This window comes from Thermobia domestica, chromosome 2 (genome assembly GCF_964235325.1).
Source record: "Thermobia domestica chromosome 2, izTheDome1.hap1.1, whole genome shotgun sequence".
In the NCBI taxonomy this organism is placed as follows: Eukaryota; Metazoa; Arthropoda; class Insecta; order Zygentoma; family Lepismatidae; genus Thermobia; species Thermobia domestica.
This window is the reverse complement of record NC_137455.1, coordinates 107,703,376-107,725,368: the sequence shown is the minus strand read 5'-3', so window position 1 is coordinate 107,725,368 and position 21,993 is coordinate 107,703,376. Positions and strand designations below refer to the sequence as shown.

The following is a 21,993-nucleotide window of genomic DNA, read 5'->3' as shown; positions in this document are numbered from 1 at the left end:
AATTAAATTTGATAATTAAATATTAAAATTATACATAAATATAATTTAATTTTAATGAAGTGACATTTAAAAGATTTTGAAAAAAGATAATCAGTAGAATCAAATATTTTAGATTTCAGTTCATTTCAATAATAATAATAATAATAATAATAATAATAATAATAATAATAATAATAATAATAATAATAATAATAATAATAATAATTGCAATGTAACGGTTTCGACAACTTAACGTTGTCTTCATCATACACTGACTCAAGTTAGTGTTTGATGAAGACAACGTTAAGTTGTCGAAACCGTTACACCGTAGTTTAGTTTTTAATAAACAAGTGTATATACTCTGGTCAGAAGTGTTTATTATTTCTTTGAATTTTGAAATTAAACCTGTTAAGTAGTAAAATTCTATCACTTCCGGTTTTAGTAGAGAGATACAGAAGAAGTCTGGATCCTTTTAAAGACGCTGAATCAATTCCAAAATTAGCTTGTTGTTATCTACTACATTTTTTGTTCTATGGAGGTCAACGCTGAAACCGGAAACGATTTATTTCTACCACTTCTGGTTTCAATAGAGGATGTTTAAAAAAAACACTTCTCGACATTTCTTACCGTTTTTGCAAAGTAAAGATGAAACCGGAAGTACTAGTAAATTCTAACTGCTTCCGGTTTGGGGAGAGTGTTGTGAGTGGTTATGGCATTTTACCTTAAGACACTAAATCGATTCTTAATAAAACACTTGTTGCTGTCTGTTACCGTCTCTGTTCTATGGCGAAGAACGTTCAAACCGGAAATGGTTGATTTCTACCACTTCTAGTTTAAAAGAAAGTTAACGGAAAAGATTAAACCCATTCTTGTGATATTGAACCAATTGAAAAAAGAAAGAAAAAAAGAAAACCTCGAGATATCCCTTACTGTTTCTCCTATGATATCTGTTGACAAACAGATGTACGTAGCCTTTCTACGACTTGTGATACTTGTGCATAGCATAATTTGGACGTCTAAAATATATCATTTTCTTTCAGATTATCTTTGTATTCTTTCTGGCTCTCATCTCCAGTAATATAGTAATTGCCACTATATAAATATAGCGGTATATATATATATATTGCCTTCTACACATTTAGTTAATGCATCTGAAGTGACTGCATACTTTTTTTTTTTTATCACAAAACAAAAGCTATAGACATCATACGAGGGAGAAAAAAATGTCAATTTTCTTCGATTTATCTGTCCCTGTCTGTATGTACCAATATACCATACGTATCGTCCATTAGGAAGAAGATTTAATAGCTGAGAGAGATACTATAAAAAGACGAACAAAGTGAAGCGGAATAAAGTGAGTACCTCAACCCATCTAAACTGGCAACAAGATTAATTTCAAGGCTGTTATCGCCCCGCAATTTGCCATTCTCTCCCCATCCACAGCAAGAAAACGCCTTCCCATTAGATAACAATCGTGATTTGTTGAAAGCATGCCACCAAAAATGGAGGAAATATATAGCATTAGGGAGTGCAGTTTTAAATAATGTCCTAAAACGAGATAAAGCCATTTAGTTTATATATAGAACCTTGGCTATGATTTTCTTTAAAGCTGATCTGCAAGAATGACTATATGCGTTGGATAGATAAATTGTTAAAATTATCGTTCGGAGAAGGTTCTGTGTTCGAATCCTTCAAGCAGACAATCTGAATATAATTATGAAAGATTTATATGGAAAATCTGGGTTCCGTCCCCTGTAGGTGTGCAGTGGATCAAATCCACGTTGAACAGTCTGTTGTCCACGTCTCATATATCCTGGCTGCTGGGAGGGAGGTTAATTCGTTCGCTGCCACTTGACTCCATATGGCGTCATTCATACCTGTGTGCCATTGACGCCATTTGGCGTCAAGAGGTAGTTATCATTGTAGATATTCTCTGTAAAGTGGCACGCAGGTATAGAGCTTTTATACTCTTGTGTCACAGTGTTGGCCTAGTCATTTTCTGTAGTGTGCTTGGTTTCCGCTAGATGTAGCTAGTTTGTTGCAAAATTATAGATGTTGCAAAAGTGTAAGTGGCACATTGGGTTGGGGTACTGGAATTAGTGTTGTAAAAAAACGGTTTTTTTTCTGTGAAGTTTTTTTTCAATAAAAAACATCGTTCTTTTTCATGTTTTTTTTCAAATCTCTGTTTTTTTTCTGGCAACTATTATTTATTGATTTACGTTGCAGATTATTGAAATAATCAACAGAACTTGAGTCGAAGCCCTCGTAACTTACAAATTTTTTGTTTCTTTGTACATATATACTAGCAAAATTGTGTGATTATTCCTTTCGGCCCCAGGTCATTTTTGGCGTTTTCCTACATTTCCAGTTAGTGACTTATTGCTCAAAAACCATTCATTCGATTGATATGGTTAAGTCCTTGTTTTTTAGAAAATGGATGTGGTTATTTTTTGGTATAAGTTGCATTGCAGTGTTTCCAATGGGTGGGAAATTATTGAGGGAAATGTAGGGGTGAAAATTTACAAAAAAATCCCTAACCGAATTTCAAAATATTTTGTATCTAGTACCACTGCTGCTATATGGGTTCAAGTCACCTAAAAAAATCTTTGGTGTGTTGACAAGGTACAGTGAAATCCTGAAGTCGCTTGCTTGCATCCAAAGAGGGAAAGAAAAAATTCTGTCATCACATGAAATTTTGACAATTTTTACGCCTCACAAGCAAAAATCAAATATGCCGGGGTTACAGCTTCTCTAATTATCCTATTGAAACTTTTTATGGTGCGTTCTGTAGGGCAAAGAGGAAGCTTTCAGGTAGTGGTACGTTTGTTTCAATGTAGCCAGTAAGAAGGTAATAATAGAGGGCAAAAGGGAAAATTTCCAAATTTTTCACCTAAAAGCGGGAATTAATTGTTTTGCCTGGAAACACTGCCATCAGACAGACGAAAACTATCTAAAAATAAACCTCAGTACTCCAAGAATATATCCTACAAGTATCATGACGATATCTAACAAAGTAAGCAAGAAAATTTTAAAAAAATATCATTCTACCTCAGAAATTCACCAGTTTCTTACCATTTACAGAACATGGTTTATTATAAACCTCAACTGTACTTTCTCTAATTATTCTAGTGAAACTTTTTATGGTGCGCTATGTAGGCTAAGGATGGGGCTGTTAGATACTGGTACGTTTGTTCGAATGTAGCCAACAAGAAGGAGATAATAGAAATAAAAAAGGGATTTTTTTTTCCAAAATTTGCGCCTAAAATCTGGAATTAAAATTTTCTGTAGCTCGCAACACTACTTACTATCAGACACACACAAACTATCTTAAAATAAGCTTTGGTATCCCTCTAATATATCCCTCCTACAAGTATTGTGACGATATCTAATAAAGTAAGCATGTCAATAAAAAAATATCTCATTCTACCTTTAAAAAATCACAGTCATCTTCCCAATTAGAGAACAAGGTGTACTGTAAACCTCAACTGTACTTCCCCTAATTATCCTATTGAAACTTTCTATAGTGCGCTGTGTAGAGCAAAGACGAGACTTCCAGATACTGGTACGTTTGGTCCGATATAGCCAACAAGAGAGAAATAATAGAGACAAAACAGATAATTTTTCCAAAATTTCCCCCTAAAATCTGGAATTAAAATTTTCTGTAGCTGGTAACACTGCGACCAGACAGATGCAAACTATCTTAAATTAAACATTGGTGCACCACTAATATATCCTACAAGTATTATGACGATATTTAAGGAACAAAACTTCTAATTAACAAAAATATATTACGGTAAACAGAAAAGTAAGGAAAAACTAGAAAAATTAAGTGTTAAAACCTAAATACGAATTTTTCGTGCGTTCCCTAATTAACCCATTGTAACAATCTGTATTTGCATTTGTTAAGTAAGGACAAATGTTCGATTGGCGTAAGTTGACTTGCACTCGGACGTATAGGTACGGATTTATAAACAAAAATTTCTAATTTTTTGCCCAAACTTAGGAAAATTTTAATTTCCCTAATTGGCAACACTGCGCGCAGGCCCGTCCAATTAATGTCAACAGTTAGGTATCCATCCGAGGTATCTACCTGGCAAGTCTTAAGGAGGTCTTTCTACAAGGAAGGAAGCCTGGCCCGTATCCACGGGGGGCAAGAGTGGCCCGCCCCCCCCTAAATTTTGGCTGGCCCCCTTAAAATTTCACGGTAGGCTTGCAAATGAACTATAATATGGTGATGAAGTATAATATTATTGTGTCGGGCCCCCCCTAACTTCTACCGGGCCCTCTCTAAATTATTGGGCTGGCTACGGGCCTGAAGGAAGCTACAGGGAAAAAAGAAGTAAAGGAAATTCGAAATTAGAAAATTCTTGAATTTTTGACTGGGGTGAAATTTGAGAAGGAAATTCGACACCAGAAGAAAAAAATTAATATGATAAACTATAGTGCAACCATATTTTGCAAGAATAATATCCCGATATCTTAATTAATGTCCACACAGGAGCGGATTAAACAAATGACGCACCCGTGTGTGCCACTTTGGCCACCTGGGCCATCGAGTATACATTAGATTATATATTTTTTGACTACTAACTCGTGTTGTTGTTGTAGTTATAGTCTCGACTAATAATAATATCGTTGTTAGTCTCGACTTATAATAATATCGTTGTTGTAAACAATAACTTTATAAGGAAAATTTTCACTCCTTTTTACATCTGAGTTCCAACACTGTTGGTGAGAAATGCAGGGTGTTTCAAAATGAATTTTGGGGTTTTAAGTCTTCGTAGTACTTATTACATTTTACGTACAATTATAAGCAATGCATCAAGTAAAAGAGCACCTCAAAGCAATGCATCAAGTAAAAGAGCACCTCTTTGCTACAAGTGTTCAATGTGATATTCATTCGTCACACGGCACACATCTAGTCGATAGGCAAGAAAGGCCCATAAACTTTCCGCCATATGGTACAAAACACATTGAATTTAGGGGAGTCTCGTTTCAAGTGTACCATCTCCTGAGGATTTGCTGACGGCCAGATACAAACATTATGAGTGCACATTAGCTCTTAGGTGAAATGTCGATTTATCACTGAAGACGACACGATCCACGATCTTCATTGTTATGCAGCAATATTTCACTTGCGAAATTGACACGTAAACCGTAGTCTGTAGGCTTTAGACCTGTAGCAACTGCAAACGATAAGGACGTAGTTGCAAGTGTCTCCTTAATATTCTTCACACAGACCGTTGCACTGTACAGATTCAGTTTTTATTAAAACACAAAAAACATTCTGCTCTCTAGTCTACATCTTTGCTGCTTGCTCTTTCTAACGGCAGACAGAAGAAACAATGCATGTACATGCGTGCGTACAAAACTGTTTGAGTTGCTCTTTCATTTGATATAATATTTATAATTGTAAGTTAATTGTAATAGATATTACAAAGTTTCAAAATCCTAATATTAATTTTGAAACAACCTGCATTACTTCAAATTGTGTAATCCTATATTCATGTCTTTTATATACATATCATCAGGGCCGGTCCTAGTCAATTTGTCGCCTCGTGCAATAGCATAATTTGCCGCCTCCCTCTTTCTCCAGAAAGAACAAATCTTAAAAGTCATGATTTTAATTATGCTACTCCAGCATGAACAACAAAGGTGAGGGTAAGTGAAGTTGCACTCAGAAATGCTTAAATACTTACTAAAAATGCAATACCGTTGTGTCTGTTTTTTTAAATATTAATCTACCGGTATTATGTTAGTGAAAGATAAAGCAAACACACCTGCAGAGGAAAGATGGTAATCCTTTTTATAGAATTCACTATCGAGCTTCAATCTCAATGTATCAGTTTGCAATTCCAGTGCAACTAGCTCTTTTATCTTTATTTCTTGACTAGCAGCGTTCACCCCGCTTCGCTGCGGTCACCCCGGAACGCAATAAACTTTGTTACTTAGATAATTTTTACTTTTTCGCTTTCAAGTGATATGATAAAAACCATAGAAGATTGCAGTAAATCTTAACATTATATCGCCTGTCATTTATGTTAACCCGCCCCGCTTCGCTGCGGTCATCCCGGTGCTGGCATATTGTAAAAGTGTCTGTAAAAATAAGCAAATCAATTAAAAAATTTTAAACAGAAGATTCAAACTATTTTCCGCTCTATATCGCCTGTCATTTATGTTAACCCGCCGAGTGACACGGTCATGCGGGTTGCATATAAATACGTTTATTTTTACCTATGATGAACTAATAACAAAGGATTTGTACGTTATGGACACCTGAATGGTCAATTATCTCAAGACACTGGTAATTAAAAATTAAAGTGATATGATTAAAACCATCTAGGGTCCAAATCCTAATAACCCCCCAAAAATGAAAGAAATTGGTTCAGCCGTATTAGCGTGATGAGCGGACAAAAAATTGTACGTTCTCTTTTATATATATAGATTTCTCTTCTATATTTGTTAACATTTTTTAAAAAAAGTTGTTTCTATCTTCAATGATAAGGAACTTGTTTCTGACAAAAACAAGACTAGTTGTCATATCAAAACTGTGATAACTTACTAAATGGAACAGATAGTCACTACTGTTCGAGAATTGAATTCTTGCATTTGGTAACAATCAAGCAATTTGTGCTCGGATTTATTCGACCATTTGCTTTAGCATTGTCCATGTGGCCTTAAACTAATGAAACCTAAACATAATTTATGAATATAGTATTCAAATAGAAGGTCAGCTTAGTAAATGTAACTACCATCATCATGAAGTCTGTTTCCAACAAGAAATATTTAATTTAAATAATATATTTATGACAGATTTTTGCCGGACCATCCAAACTTGCCGCTCCACGCAAATGCACGTGTTACAAGTATGGTAGAGCCGGCTCTGCATATCATATATATCTAGTCGACAAATTATTTATATATGACATTTAGAAAAATACTATGGCAAATTAGTATTAGTTTTTACCATTAGACAAGTTATTTGAATTTTATACTGTTCGTGACATTATTTTCGTAGTTATTAAAGGCCTGCTTTCACGAAAACACAAAATTTCATTTCTACTTTTATTTCTTAGTTGATATTGATGAAAACTGCTGAAACCCGAATTGTTAATAGGTATGGTATTCATGTAAATTGTAAAATATTTGTAGCGTATCAGTATCTAGCGTTTAATTTATGTTGCATTTTATGGTGATTATACCTACATAAAAATATTTAGTACTGAAATAGACGTAAGATGCATTACAAATGACTATTTGAAAAAAAACGAAATTTAGAAAAAAAAACGAGAGGCAATGTTTTTTTTCTAAAAAAAACGTACATTTCTGAAAAAATACGAACGGTTTTTTTTCTATTTACAACACTAACTGGAATCAAGGTAGCAGCGAAAGAGTTAACAAATCACCTTACTATCTAAACTATGAACAATATTATATTTGTAATGTTAGAGAATCCAATAACCTTTGATATATGGAAGTAAACTGGTTTAGCTGTTTCGTATGGGAATAATTCAGAAGAAAATTGAAAAAGGGTGGGGATGTTATCTTATGTAGGCTTCGATGCACACGCAAACATTTAATTTTACATCATAGTAAAAAGTTTGAGGTCTCGAAATTCTGAAAGTCAATTGTTTGTAACTACAGTAGACTTCCAATATTCAGCCATGTTCGGGACTTGGCCAATGCCAGAAAATTCCGGATTATCGGGTAGTGCGTCCCGAGATCGTTAAACGCTGAATCGTAAATTAGAGTGACCAGATGTACTGATTTTCGCAGTACAGTACTGTTTTTCAAAGAGCTGTCCTGCGTGTTGCGAAGACACCTAGAAAATCGAGAAATGTCCTTTTTTTTTTAAATGTCCTGGGAAATGTCCTGAGTTAACTTATTACCGATAGTTTAATGTTCAACGAACTTAAAAAGCTCACTACTGAATTCTTTGTGTCTATGTGTCTGTTTGTTATTTGCGAATTTTTCAATTTAAGCCTTTCATTCGATAGAGCACCAAAAGCTATCTGAAAGAAGTGATGGAATTTTTCGCGTCACTTTTACCGTTCCCTAGATGTTGGCCCAACCGTTCCCTAGATGTTGGGCCAACCGTCCCCTAGATGTTGGCCCAAAAAAGTTCCGATTTCGGGACATTTAAGGAGCCATATCTCGGGAACCGTAAGACATAGAGAGATGATATTGATGTTGATCAATATCAATACTGATTCAATACCAATACCAGTTATATTGGTTCAATGGTTATTGAATCAATAACTAATGCCACAATAATTATTGAATCAATAACTGATATTGGTATTGAATCAATTTCAAATAAATTTCGAAAAAAAAAAATCTTTCTAATTTCGTTCTGGCAATACTCTTCGAGCATACTAAACTTGTCTATTCTTTATTCACAACATTTTGAATCACAACTCTTTTGCTGGCTGATGAACCGCTGGTTTTTTTTTTTTTTTTTTACACTCTTCAAAAGATTAGAAAAGGAGAATAACCAACGAACTATAGTTTTGCAGTACATTGTTCTTATTGCTTGTTGAGATTTCCGTAAGGTAGGAAAGAAATAAAAAGAAAAAAAATGAAATCTTTAAGTTTTATGTCTCATGGTTATGCTGGCTAGGCTAAAGGAGACTGTGATGATGAGGGATGAGTGAAATGAAGAAAGTGGGAGAAAACGGGAGAACCCCGAGAAAACCCACGAGCACGGTATTTGTCCACCACAAAGTCCAGACGGCCTGAGCTTGGATCGAACCAGGGACCCCAAGCACCGGAGGTGAACGCTCTACCACTGAACCACCGCGCTCCCCAGGTAGCAAAGATTTCTACTTCAAGTTACGACAACGATGTTAACCAAGTTATGTAGAAGTTCCCTCGTGCCGGTCTAAATTTTCCCTCATTCCTTAAAATAATCACACGCTCCGAAAATCGATTTTAAAAAAAAGTATTTAGCCCTACACGAAGTTTCACTGTACATTTATAAAAATAAACCATTTTTTCATTCATCAAAAGCAGTTGAAGTTGTGTTGAATTCCTTCAACACTTTTGTTCGGTACTTTTTTTTTTTTTTTAACAAAAATGAATGATTAACTTAACGTTAAATGAAATAAGGACATGTGTATTGCTGACGCAGTAAACTATCATATACTATTATATTTGTGTCCTACGTTTAGCTTGCCAAATGGAATACAACTATAAGATTATGTTTGGCAGCAAATATTGTTTAGAAGAAATAATAGGATAATCATTTCAACTCAAATACAACCAAGACTTAATTTTAAACCTACATTATAAAGAATACAGATTCATACAGAATTACTGTAGTGTTGTAAGTTCACAATAAATTGGATTAAAAAAGAAAAAGAAAAGAAAAGAAACTATAGTGTGGAACCGGTGCTGGACCACCAGACATTCCAACTGTTGGATGCCGCCGGACTAACGGATTTTACTGGTAATCGCACCTTGCAGAACACGTCAAACTTCAAGTGAACTTGTTCGGGACGATTTCAAAGACTTGATGTGATTCTTTCATATAAACTAATTGACTACTGTTAAAAATACACTGTAATACTTCTTTTTCTTTTGTTGGTAAAATTTGCAACGATTCTTCAAAGCATATTTCCTGATCATTCCTGTTAAATTACATGTCACGCGTAAAGCAAGAAGTAATGGTTCATATTTAAAATAATGGCGACTAATGCTATAATAACAATCAATAATAATAACAATTACAAACAATATCCTATTATTTTTTAATATTAATGTCTTAATCCTCGTATTACGCATCAGTGTAATCTTAAAACGATAGAACGACAGTATGTTATACAGTGATTTGATGTAACTCAACTGAAAATGCTTGTCTAGTAAATTTAAAAAAAAAAAAAAAACGGTTTTAAGGCATATTTTATCATTTTTGGCATGAATGTAATGTCTATACGTAAAAATACTTATTATATTCTGAAAAATAGATTTTGCAAATATCTTAACAAATAAGGAATAAATCTAAAGATCAATGTTTGTAATTTTACTGTAGTTGTCCGAGTCTAGATCGGGCTTCGATATCGATATGTTAACGTTTCTTTCAGCACCAAGTGTGAATATATAACTACAACTTAATCATAGGTTCGCATTGGAAATCAAACCCAAGACTTCCACACCAAAGGTGCGTACGCGAATTGTACGAGGGAACTATTCTACAAACTTCTTATCTGTGAGAACAGGAAGTAAAAAGACTTCGTGACAAGCTGTTAAAAATCAATCTTTTGTAAATGCTCAATCAGGAATTTCACATAAATAAGCTAAGAAACGGGTTTGTCAATTAATTTACAATACAACAACTCACCTTATGTGAGGTCAGGAGCGCGACACAAACAAATACAATACACCAGTAGAAAGAACTCACATGTCAAAAACATGCACAAGCAATTTACACATTCTGCCACAGACGCACCAAACAACTCTCGCGCGCGCCTTATGGTAGAGACCAAAGGGTGAAAAAAGTATCAAACGCAGAAAGAAGAAAAGTATGAGGAGAGAAAAAAAGAGCTTTACACAACATCGTTGCTTAGCGCTAAAACGATGATGCTAGCGACATCACACGATGAAATCATGAACTGCTCGTGTCTGAAGCATTTGCAGAGTTTGGTATACCAACAAGATGACCCAGGTAAACTAAATGGGTAAAAGAGGTCATTTCGAATCGATTTTTGAGTGAGAGTTTAACACAGGGAGAGAAATCGATCGAACATCACTTACGTAGTTTATTACTTTTCCCCGTCAAAAATGAAGGTAAAGCATAAAATTATTAATGTCTATTATTTGTTTCCGATAACTAATGTAATAATAGCATTTTATGAAGTATGGTACTTTTTCCAGAACATTTCCAGGATATTCTTTAAGGGGGACCTAACTCTTTACAAGCATCTCCCTTCCTCTCTCTCTCTCTCTCTCTCACACACACACACAAAGAGAGAGAGAGAGAGAGAGAGAGAGAGAGAGAGTAATGATGTGTTGTTTCATTTTCTCATTTAAGAGCAAGAGCAAAGTAGTTAGCCAATAGCCTATTTATCATTTCGTTTTGTCTCATCTAAACTATTTTAAAGATTAACGCAAATAAGGCTAACGTAAATATTACTACTTCAACCTTATTTGATTCCCTAACAAAGAACGCTAGTACTGTTCATTTAGCTTCAGAGGTTGTGTCTTAAACGTTTGAGGATTTTCCGAGGGTTAAACATTTCAGTGTTACAATCCCGAACGCTACTACAAATGAATCAACAATAATCGTGTCCAGTGTGCCTAGCGGGCACGTCTTTGGTGCAGGAATTTTGGGTTCGATTATTGATGGAAGGACATTACGGTGGTTTGGGTTGCACATTAAATTGTAAGCTCATGTCTCATATAGACTCCGTGTTGATAAAGGACGCTAAAGATCAAAAAACAAACGAACACCTATTAATAAGATTGCTGCAATCTAATGACCTTCAACAGATGCAAAGAAACGCTGCTTTTTTTTTTTTTTTTTTTTTTGAGAGGGAATGTAGCTATATTCACCGATAACAGTGCAACGTTTCGTTTCTTTCGTTACAGTACATCTTATATTTCATTTATACTTTGTTGTTCTAATCTCTGTTTATAATAATTATCCTGTTGTTTTGAGGTTATTGTTAATCTGTGCGGTACATGTTATGATGTTTGTTAATGGTTCTCTAGTTATAAATCCATACTTTTAGTATTCATTGCGTTGTCCTAACTTATTATGTTTAGTTATATTGATCTACGCCAATTTTCTATCGATTTTCTATTGTATATACAGGGTGAGCTGAAAGATCCCATTACCTCCTTATGTAACGAATATGAGTATTGATGAATCTGTAGTGAAAACAGAGTACAATACGTGCAACGGGAGACATGTTACCTGAGGAGATAATAGACAACTTTTTTTTTCTGCATGTATACTATCATTTTTATAATAGAGAATAACTACGCTTCCAGGCAGGGTTTGAAATTCCCTGCAACATTGCAACCTGTTTCCAAAAACTTCTATCATGGTTACGTTTGTTTCGCTGAGAGTGGCTTGTTACCCCTCGCGTCAAAATTTCTTTGGATATTCATCATTGATTTGCTTGTGTGAGGCCGGTACTCTTTACAATCCGTTTCCCCACAGTACTCATCGACCATGGATCCCACTACCTCTACAAACAATCAAACACATGCAAAAGAGTACGAGCATCGGTAGGCCAATAGCAAAATCGTTGTATTTCGGTTGCGCGTGGATTTGATTATTACGCTTTAGAAGTAGTCTAAGGTAGAACAAATAATAGGCCTACACGATTTCTAAATCCCTGATTCATGTCACGCTGTTTTCCTAGCTATTTCCTTTGAACTGGGTTGGAAAATAAATATTCTGAACAGTAATTCACACCAATAAACAAATATGAGGTCATCCAGAGAGAGAGAGAGAGAGAGAGAGAGAGAGAGAGAGAGAGAGAGAGAGAAAGAAACATGACAGATGATGTGTGCAAAGGATATGTGATACAGAGACTATATTTCTATACGGTAGTCCACTTTTCAATGTATCCACCGTATACACTCAAACATTTGTGGCGTGATATCAGTTTATCTGCAGTATACATTCATCGTATTCTGTTGTCGTCAATGTACTCAAAGCATCTTTGAGTTTACCACCAGTCTTTTAACTTCTTAAATAAATAGATACCGAAAACAATATCACATTCCTCATCTGACAGTTGCTAGCATTCTAGTAAGATAGTGGTTAATGTCAGGCTTACACTCAGAAATTTTTGTTGGGATGGGTTCAAGCTTTGGAGAGATCAAATATTAGAAGACACTATGTCTACGTGGCTATGTCTATGTCTATTTCTACGTATATAGTATTGAACAGGTAGTATTCTGCACCCGAAAAGACGGTAAGTAATTGTAAAATACTTCCACTTATGATAGAACTAGATTGTTTTTATAAGGGAAAGAGTACAGATGAAGAATAAGATCTAATTTTCATGCTACATCAATCATTTCCCTGTTAAACAAGTATACTTTTATTGAGAAAGTGTGCAAATGTATATTAAATTAGGAAATTTTGTGGGTCAGGATGCGGGACCTCCCTTCCCCCATGGGTGGGTCCCTGATTATCGTTCTTGTTAATGTAACGAGATTGTTCCGCACTCAAACCTCGCGTCCGATAATCCTTATTGTCCTTTTCCTTTATGTCACCAGATGAATCCCGAGATGGTACTTTAAGTATAGTCCCTGGACAACTTTCTTCTGCCTCCTATCTTTACCGCTGCTCATTGATCAATTGGAATTTAACGTCAATTTTAGCACCAAGACTATATATGAGACACTACCTACTGTTTGAAACAGTACTACTCAGGTTTATATCCGATGGTTACACTTTATCGAAAATCGAACTCGGAACCATATATACAAAATGCGGACGCGTTAGCTACTTGTCTATGAAGAAGCACCTTTCCTACTGTTCATTTTGTCATTGATCATTGTTAATGGTACACTCATGTCCAAAATGATTGTCGTATATCTATAACTGTCTTCTTGTAAGAATATAATTTGATCATAATTTTGCAGGGTACGTTTAATACTAATACTATATGTATAATCGGGAAATGTATGTTTTTGATAAATTTCATAGGAAAAGAATTATAAATACGAAAATTAGAATGAGTAAAACAAAATGTTGCTAAATGGACAACAAGTTTTATTTTCGATTTATTGTTCTTATTTACTGCTCTTTTGACATGAAATTTGCCACATACATGTCTTTGCCGATTATACACATACTAACATTACAAGAAATACCGGGCGAATTCGTTATCAAATTATATTCCTACAACAACATATTTATAGACATGTGACAATAACTTTGGACATGAGTGTACCTATTTAAATTGGTTATGAATGCTTCGTAGCCGAGGAATTAAAAACATTTTTCAAACCATGATTATTATTAATTAATAAAAATATAAAGTGAGTTTTTTCATCCTGATGATGATTTTCTATGTTAAAAAGAGTTTTTCTTTCTTTTTTAATTCAGATTTTGGGATGATTTTTTTAAAAAAACGGGTGTGGCGTGCGATCTTTTTCAAGGTTTCTGGCATAACTTGGGAAGAATAGCCTAGTTATCCATCATCGTACAAGGGTGGGGCCACAGCACTACAACACAATCTCAACCATTCAATAGCTAAATCACTCATTCTTTAACAACATTGCTACCTAAGAAATATATATATATATATATATATATATATATATATATATATATATATATATATATATATATATATATATATATATATATATATATATATATATATATATATATATATATAAACCTGCACGTGACCTATATTTCAAAGTTGCTTAAGTATTTTTTCTTATTTCTTTTTTCATTTACTGTACAACAGTTCTAAGTGCATGTTGACTTGACTTGAAGAAAACCTAACTTTGTTATTGGAACTCAGCTTTGAAAAGGAACCAACATTTAGCAACGAAGAAGGAAGAAAATGTCTGTGTGGTTGCATTGAAAGAGTTGTTTTAAAAATCCATTATTGAAGTCATAGAAGAGAAAGATTTTTTTAAAAAAATCTTTACTCTGCTTTTCTTCTCTCCTTCCTGTCTTCTCATCCACGCACTCACACCAACCATTTCTATTTTTTTTTCTTTAGAGAAACGACCTTTGTTCGTTTAATGGCCTGAAAACGAACGTTTTTCTTCATGTGTGGTCGTCACCCTATTCTGATTTTTTTTCTTAAAAATCTCCTCCTCTCGTTTTCATTGGAAATGTAATACGGAAATTTACGGAAAAAAATATTTTTAAAGATCACACAAAAAAAAAGAAAAAGAAAAAAGAAAGAAAGAAAAAGAAAGAAAAATTCCGAGTGCTAGTACTCAAGTACAGTGTTTCACATGAAGAATTAAACAAACAGTTGTATTTCGATATCATTCTGTCACCATGACAAATGCAGAGCTTCTGTTTTGATTTTCGAGTCACTATCTGACCTTAGTACGGGTTACCATGTTTTTCCTATTCCAAACAGAGATTTAGTAGGAAATAAATCTTCCAAATCTGGATACTTTGGTAGCAAATTTGGTTATCGGGGTACTTTGGTTCACTTCTTTTACCGGTAGAAAATATTCAGCACCAAAGTTATTTTTAGTTCATTTTCTGTAGAATATATCAGCAATGTTGGTTGGGAAAGTAATGTGCATCTTAGATGAACTCTGCTCAGACGTGACGAAAGCTGCGCGAAATACGAGGTACATACGAAAATTGTGCACCATTTTGCCAAGTTCATAAACTAAATAAGACAGCGGCGGATCTAGCCCGTACCGGGGGGTCTAGGCCTCCCCAATTTTTTGGATGACAGAAATAATTTAAGCTATTATTTATATATTTTAGAAAGTTTATAGTAAACCTATAATATACTTATCATAGTCTGGGTTGTACCTTCTAGATCCGCCCCTGTAATAGGGTAGATTTACACCATTGATTACACACGAATTAGACTTTAAGACTTAACTGTGCACAACTTCAACCTTCTCACTGTGTTCGTTTTTAGTAGATTTACATGTAAAGGAAAGCCTTTTTGATACTGCCTTGAAATGACTGATTTCACCTTGTAGAACAGCAACTTGATGTATTTTTTTTTCACGTTGTGAAAAAGTTGTCGATATTCATCAATAGTGAAAGAACATATGTGGGGAAACTGTTCTTGCTGTACTAAGTGGAAGTGGGTGTTGAATTTACGAACACCTGAAAGTTAACTGAATATGTGCTAAGGTCCGAAAGCTCAATTTGTCTAGCCTCCGCAGAAAGCATTGATTGTGTTAAGGACCTGGTCATGATAAACAGAAGATTAAAGATTTTGAATATCTGTAATCTTACAAGATTATTTCATTGCATCGTGGAAAGAATGTTTGATAAACCACTCATTGGATCCTTCGGCAGCTGGCTGAAGAGAAGAAGAATTATGGACAAGAACATCAATGTTCCTTACCCACCCTGCTCCCCTGATCAAGCTCAGCAAAGTGATCTCTGGTTACTTTCAAAACTGAAGGATTCATTGCGAGGAAGACGTTTTGAGTCCAAAAGTCTCTCAAAAGCATCGTTTTCCAGTACCTAAAATATACCCCCACTAAAATAAAACGTCTCAGCAGCAGTCATTTCAGATTTTTCTAAGGGAGGAGGGCAAAAATTTTCGCTTATATAAGAATTTCACGTTCTTTTATTACTATATGAGTATATAGCTGATTACAACATATGCAATTCTTACACACAGTGGGGACATTGCCCCTGCCTTCTCCAAATGCTCCTGCTTCCCAGACACTTTTAACAGTAGGATACAAAGACTGCGTTGGTGTGTAGAAGTGGCAGGGATTGTCTTGAAATGACACAAATATATAAATCGAAAATTAAAAGACGAGGGAAGTATGGAAAAACGGTACTTAATTTCGGTATGCACTTCGTAAATAAATAAATAAAAAAACGCACGTTTCTTTCTCAAGTTCTTGCATTTTTAGTGATCATATAATTTGTAATACTTAGATAAATACCTCCTCTGTACATATCAAATTCGACACCACCATAAATACTTTGGTTGGTAACTGTAGTTTATCAATTTCCTTTCAAATTCCTAGCTCGTGCCAAGTAGGCTTTGTAGTGGACACATCGTTTCTGTGTGTTTTCACGGGGTCCTCCCGTTTCCTCCCACCTTCTTCATTCCATCATTTCATTCATTCTCATCATCACCGTCTCCTTTAGCCTACAGGGCATAATACTGGGACGCAAAAGTGCAAGATTTCATTTCATTTTTTATAAATTACTGTAATAAGTAGCATTGTATCGAAATTATAAAATTAAAATTCCTTTACGAATTGAATTACCGCGTCTAAAACCTTTGAAATAATATATAATATGTAACAAAAAAATGATCAAAATCAGTTCACGATTTTTACTTCCATGAAAACCAGCCCATTCAGGAACATGCAAATCAAGAAATCGATTCAATATTACTGCAGAAATATTGAAATGAAATCTTTCAGTTTAACGTCCCACGTCTATGCTGAAATATTATACCAATTTATAAGCTTACCGTGCTTTTAATGAATTTCTTTTTTTCTTTTTTCCTGTTTTACTAAAACTACGTTGAACAATAGTAGTTTGTCAACAAATAACCAGTTTTATTTTATTATTATTATTATTATTATTTTTTTTTGAAAGCCACTTACGCAGAAAACATCATTCTTTGATTCTCATCTCATGATCGATCGATAAAAAACCTTTCTAGTATAAAACCAGTCCTACTCTTCAGTCATGCGGGGTTGTCTAAAATATAGGGGTTAATAAAGTTCACATAAAATACGGTTTTCATGATTTTTTGAGGGTTAAAATCAATGGAAAAGAAAGAGTCCATAACGAGAAAAATCCATTATCGTTATGTGTATAATTATCAGGGCCGGGTTAAGGGGGGGCTTAGGAGAGCTATAGTCCCGGGCCTCCACTCTGGTCAAAATCTCAACTGGGTATCTAAAAAGAATCATGAAGATACAATCATCATCATAAAATAAAATGAGACAAAAAATATGAAACATATTTCCTTAATTTTCCTACTGTGCTTTTACAGAAATATATTAGGTGAAGTCAACAGGGGCCACGAATTTTCTTTCTAGCCCTGGGCCTCCAGATGAGTTAATCCAGTCCTGATAACTATTTATTATTGTTATTTGAAATTAGAGGTTTCAATGTTTTGGAGTTTACAATGCAACAGTAACACACATGACATAATACTTTGCTCCTTCATTTTTAATTTTTCAAAATATACTAATTGCAGACTGAAAAAAATTGTCAATTTCGATACACAGCGCATTACGACTGGTGTATCATGTGTAGCCAAATGGTGACTGAAAGAAAGTCTTTTAGAGTGTGTGGTCCCAGGCTCCCGGTACGGTCATACATTTGCGGTGCTGTTATTGTTGTTAGTTGAAGTTTAGCGTCTTCTTTTCAGCAGTGAGGCTATATGAGACGTGGACTTATAGTTTAAGATGGAAGCCATGCGGTAGTAATTAACTCCAGTGGGAAGGGCAATTTTGGTGTTACTCCATCATCGTAAGGAAAACTGGAGATATATGTTTAAATTAAGAAATAAGGAACCTCAATATAGAATTACAGAAATAATGGTCATGTAAGTCGGTGTGATGACAATAGGATCACTCAACTGAAAGCCGGCTATATCTTTTCATAGGCTGTAAAGCCAGAACATTTTACTTTTCAGACAGGATGTCCATATTTAAAGCCAGCACCTATAACATTTTATTTCTCACTTTAGTCTCTAACGAAATAATTAGTACATTTTTTATGTGTGGTCGTTAATTCGATTCCCAGTTGGAGGGCGGAATTTTTCCGCGGAGTTACGTAAAGTGACAGATCGATTGAAGAAACCAACATAGTAGCGACAATAAGAGATCTGCTGACCACACCATTGAAGTAATAAACTACCTGGCGAACCAAAGTGCTTTGTGGACCACAATATTTTAGTGTTTTTTCTAGCTCTTAATCTATACAGCGCTTCTTTTAAAATAAACATCTCGCCTGATCTAATGTAATATGAATAATTTCTTTCACTTAGGCAGAATTGTTTCCAATTACCTACTCACCATAACCATAAATCTTTTCAAATACGTATTTATGAGCATTTGAAGGTTAACTATAAAACAGCACAGCTTTCTGCACTTCTCCCCACCCTCTCCCCCTTGCAAATAAAATATTGCCCTTAATTTTGTGCACAGTTTTTATACTTGTTTACACTGCAGAAAAGGAATTGGTTTTCAAGTTATTGAACGGCCGTCCGCAGAAGAAGGCCTTGAAGGTTAAGTCAACTTGCGGTGTTGATTCAAGAGCGAGACAGGATAAAAGATCTTTATTGTGCTACGTGATCGAAATATGGCGCGAAAGAAAACGTTAAACATTCACTATGTTTCTGTTTCTCTGTTTTGGTTCCCTAATTAATTAATTGATACAATACAATGAGTCAGTTTATCGTTAAGAACGCAAGATAATTAGTTTTTCCATATGTTTTAATTCTGTTGCATCGTGCATGAAACCCATAATCCACATAAAACAAGTTCTGAGAAAATCAAGTCTAAATAAAGCAGTGAATATATTATACAATTTTGTTTATAGATCCCATACATTGTCAATGTCAATGTGCTTATATGCTGCACTAAAAGTTTAACTATTACTGAAGTATCATTACACAGGCCTTCAGACATCTTGCTATAATAATAATAATCAACAGGTCACTTGCCGCAAACTGAGAAGCCTCCAGACATTTTCCTTTAATAATAATCAACAAGTCACTTGCCCAAACTGAGAAACCTGCAAATATCTTCCTATAATATAATGAACAGGTCACTTGCCGCAAACTGAGAAGCCTCCAGACATCTTCCTTCAATAATAATTAACAAGTCACTTGCCGCAAACTGAGAAGCCTGCAGACATCTTCCTATGATAATAATCAAATAATCAATAGGTCACTTGCCGCAGACTGAGAAACCTCCAGACATCTTCCTTTAATAATAATCAACAAGTCACTTGCCGCAAACTGAGAAGCCTCTAGACATATTCCTTTAATAATAATCAACAAACAAGTCACTTGTCGCAAACTGAGAAGCCTCCAGACATTTTCCTTTAATAAATCAACAAGTCACTTGCCGGAAACTGAGAAGCATTCACACATATTCTTTTAGTAATAATCAACAAGTAACTTGCCGCAAAATGAGAAGCCTCCAGACATATTCCTATAATAATAATAATCAATAGGTCACTTGCCGCGAACTGAAGAACCTCCAGGCACAGTATTGCCAATCGAACAACCGTTTGTGAGTGAACAAGTTCAACATGTTTTGAAAATATTTGTCTTATATCGCGAGGTTTATTGGTTGTAGAGGAGCTTCTACCCTAGCACCAAAATACATCTGTTCTAGAGGTAAGAACACATTAGGGTTTCGACAGTCTACTCTTTCGACCTCTCCACTGTATAAGTGCTCATGCTTTAGGACAAGGTTTCTCAACCTGGGGGTAGCAACTCCTAGAGGGGGCGCCAGAAGGTTTCATGGGGGTAGCGAAGATAAGCGGAAGAGAGAAATATAATTAGAATATAATATCCGGAAGCATTTTTATATATTATTTTAAATTTTGTTCTGATAGGCATATTTTTATTTTTACTGTTAAGAACAACAAGAAAATGGTATACTAAACATTTTCAACAGGTGCAGAGTTGTTTAAAAATCAATTTAAATGAAAGAGATACGATATGAAACTAATAGGAACTGAATCTGGAAATACCAGAAAAATACAAATGCCACTTAACCTGTATATTGAAATACAATTCATATTAAAAGCTAATGAGATACTTGAACATGATATGATTTCACTATTGTGGTAATGTCCGGTTCAATCTTCGTGACGCACATTATCAAGTCATTTCAACTGATAAATGATTTTTTGTCTTTGTTTTAATGCTTACCACGGAAGAAAAAAAACTTTATGTAGTAAATGGAATTCTTTACGTAGTTATGTAGTAATACAGGTACGATGTAGTAAATGGAATTCTTACTTTTAAGCAGATACCAGACTAGGGTATTCTTCTCACTTTATTTTTTGTCATATGACACGAAACTAAGGGAGTTATGAAGTTTTAAAATGTTCATACCGTTTCCATTTTGAAACAGTATGGCGGATCGGATTCGATATTTGCAATATGAATGAACTGACTAAATTTGGTTTTAAGTCCATTCGCTTTTAGGGAAGTTACTCTATCCAGTATATACAAGAAATGGATTCTACTATTATAGAAATAGATGGATATCGTGAGATCTCCGCAATAGGTATATTAAAAATCCCATACAAGCTTATTACAAGCCAGAAATTGTAAGGGGCTCGCTGGCGAGAGAATGTGAAAAAAAGGGGGTCGTGATAGGAATTCGGTTGAGAACCACTGCTTTAGGGTATGTATAGCAATCAAGAATGGTTCTCAAAGAAGCAGCGATATTTCATGAAAATCTGAGGACCTTCACTTTACTCTTGTTTGTCTAAACCAGTGAATATAGGCAACACAAAATCAATAAATTGTAAATAATGTGTATTGTGAAGTTTCTTCTAATCTCTGAAGGATCATCTCTCCAGCTTACGGCTGCTAATGCATCAGGATATTTATTTCATTTTTTTTTTTTTTTTTAATTTTAATATCACTATATGAGTACGTAAGTTGAAAATTTAGATCTGCTAACAAATTAGTAGGGATGGCAACGCTGTTCAGGCACCATGGTCCTCAGTTAATGTCTTCGCCTTTGGCGTAGCAATTCCTGTTTCAATACCGACAATCAATTTTATCCTCTTTTACCTTCTACCGTAGTTGTTCTATCATGCCCTTTACGACTCAGCTCCTTCTTAGCCAATGTCCCAACTAATTTCTTGTTCTCTAATACATCTAAAATTGTTCTTTTGCCCCTCTGCTCTTCCTAACACAATTCCTTGATCATTTTCCGTTCAACCCGAATAATGAATGAAACAAAATATTAAAAAGCGCAGGAGCTAGCAAATAATTTTATTCATTCCATATGTCTTTGGCAAAGCTTCAATATCTATTTCTTAAATTGGTTTAAATAAACACGTAATGAAAAAGTGCCATCTGTTGGAGATTAGTGGTCTTCTAAATTTAGTGAACCTTATCCATAAATCTATGGGATCTAAACGTATTTTGCTATTGAATGTCTTTTTTTCTCATATATATATATATATATATATATATATATATATATATATATATATATATATATATATAAAACTTTAAAAAATGAAATTCGAAACTTTAATTCCGAGAAAAAGGTTAATAAATGTCCATGAAAGAGAACTGCGTCTTTGACCTTGTAATTTATTCTCACGCCAGCAGTCAAGAGGAACAGAACTGGAGCCTTCTAGAG

General features: G+C 34.6%; 1 protein-coding gene across 7 annotated transcripts in view; it reads right to left on the bottom strand.

Moving 5' to 3' along the window:
• by (focal adhesion protein tensin) overlaps positions 1-21,993 on the bottom strand; it is a 947,366-nt gene that overhangs the window by 427,415 nt on the left and 497,958 nt on the right. The window contains exon 1 of one of the 7 annotated variants that reach the window (XM_081744753.1): positions 10,319-10,377. The exons of 5 other annotated variants lie outside the window; for them this stretch is intronic. The gene's annotated coding sequence lies outside the window, so the exon portion shown is untranslated. Of the gene's footprint in view, positions 1-10,318; positions 10,378-21,993 lie in introns of those variants that run through there. One more of the 7 variants, XM_081744744.1, reaches the window with a different exon arrangement.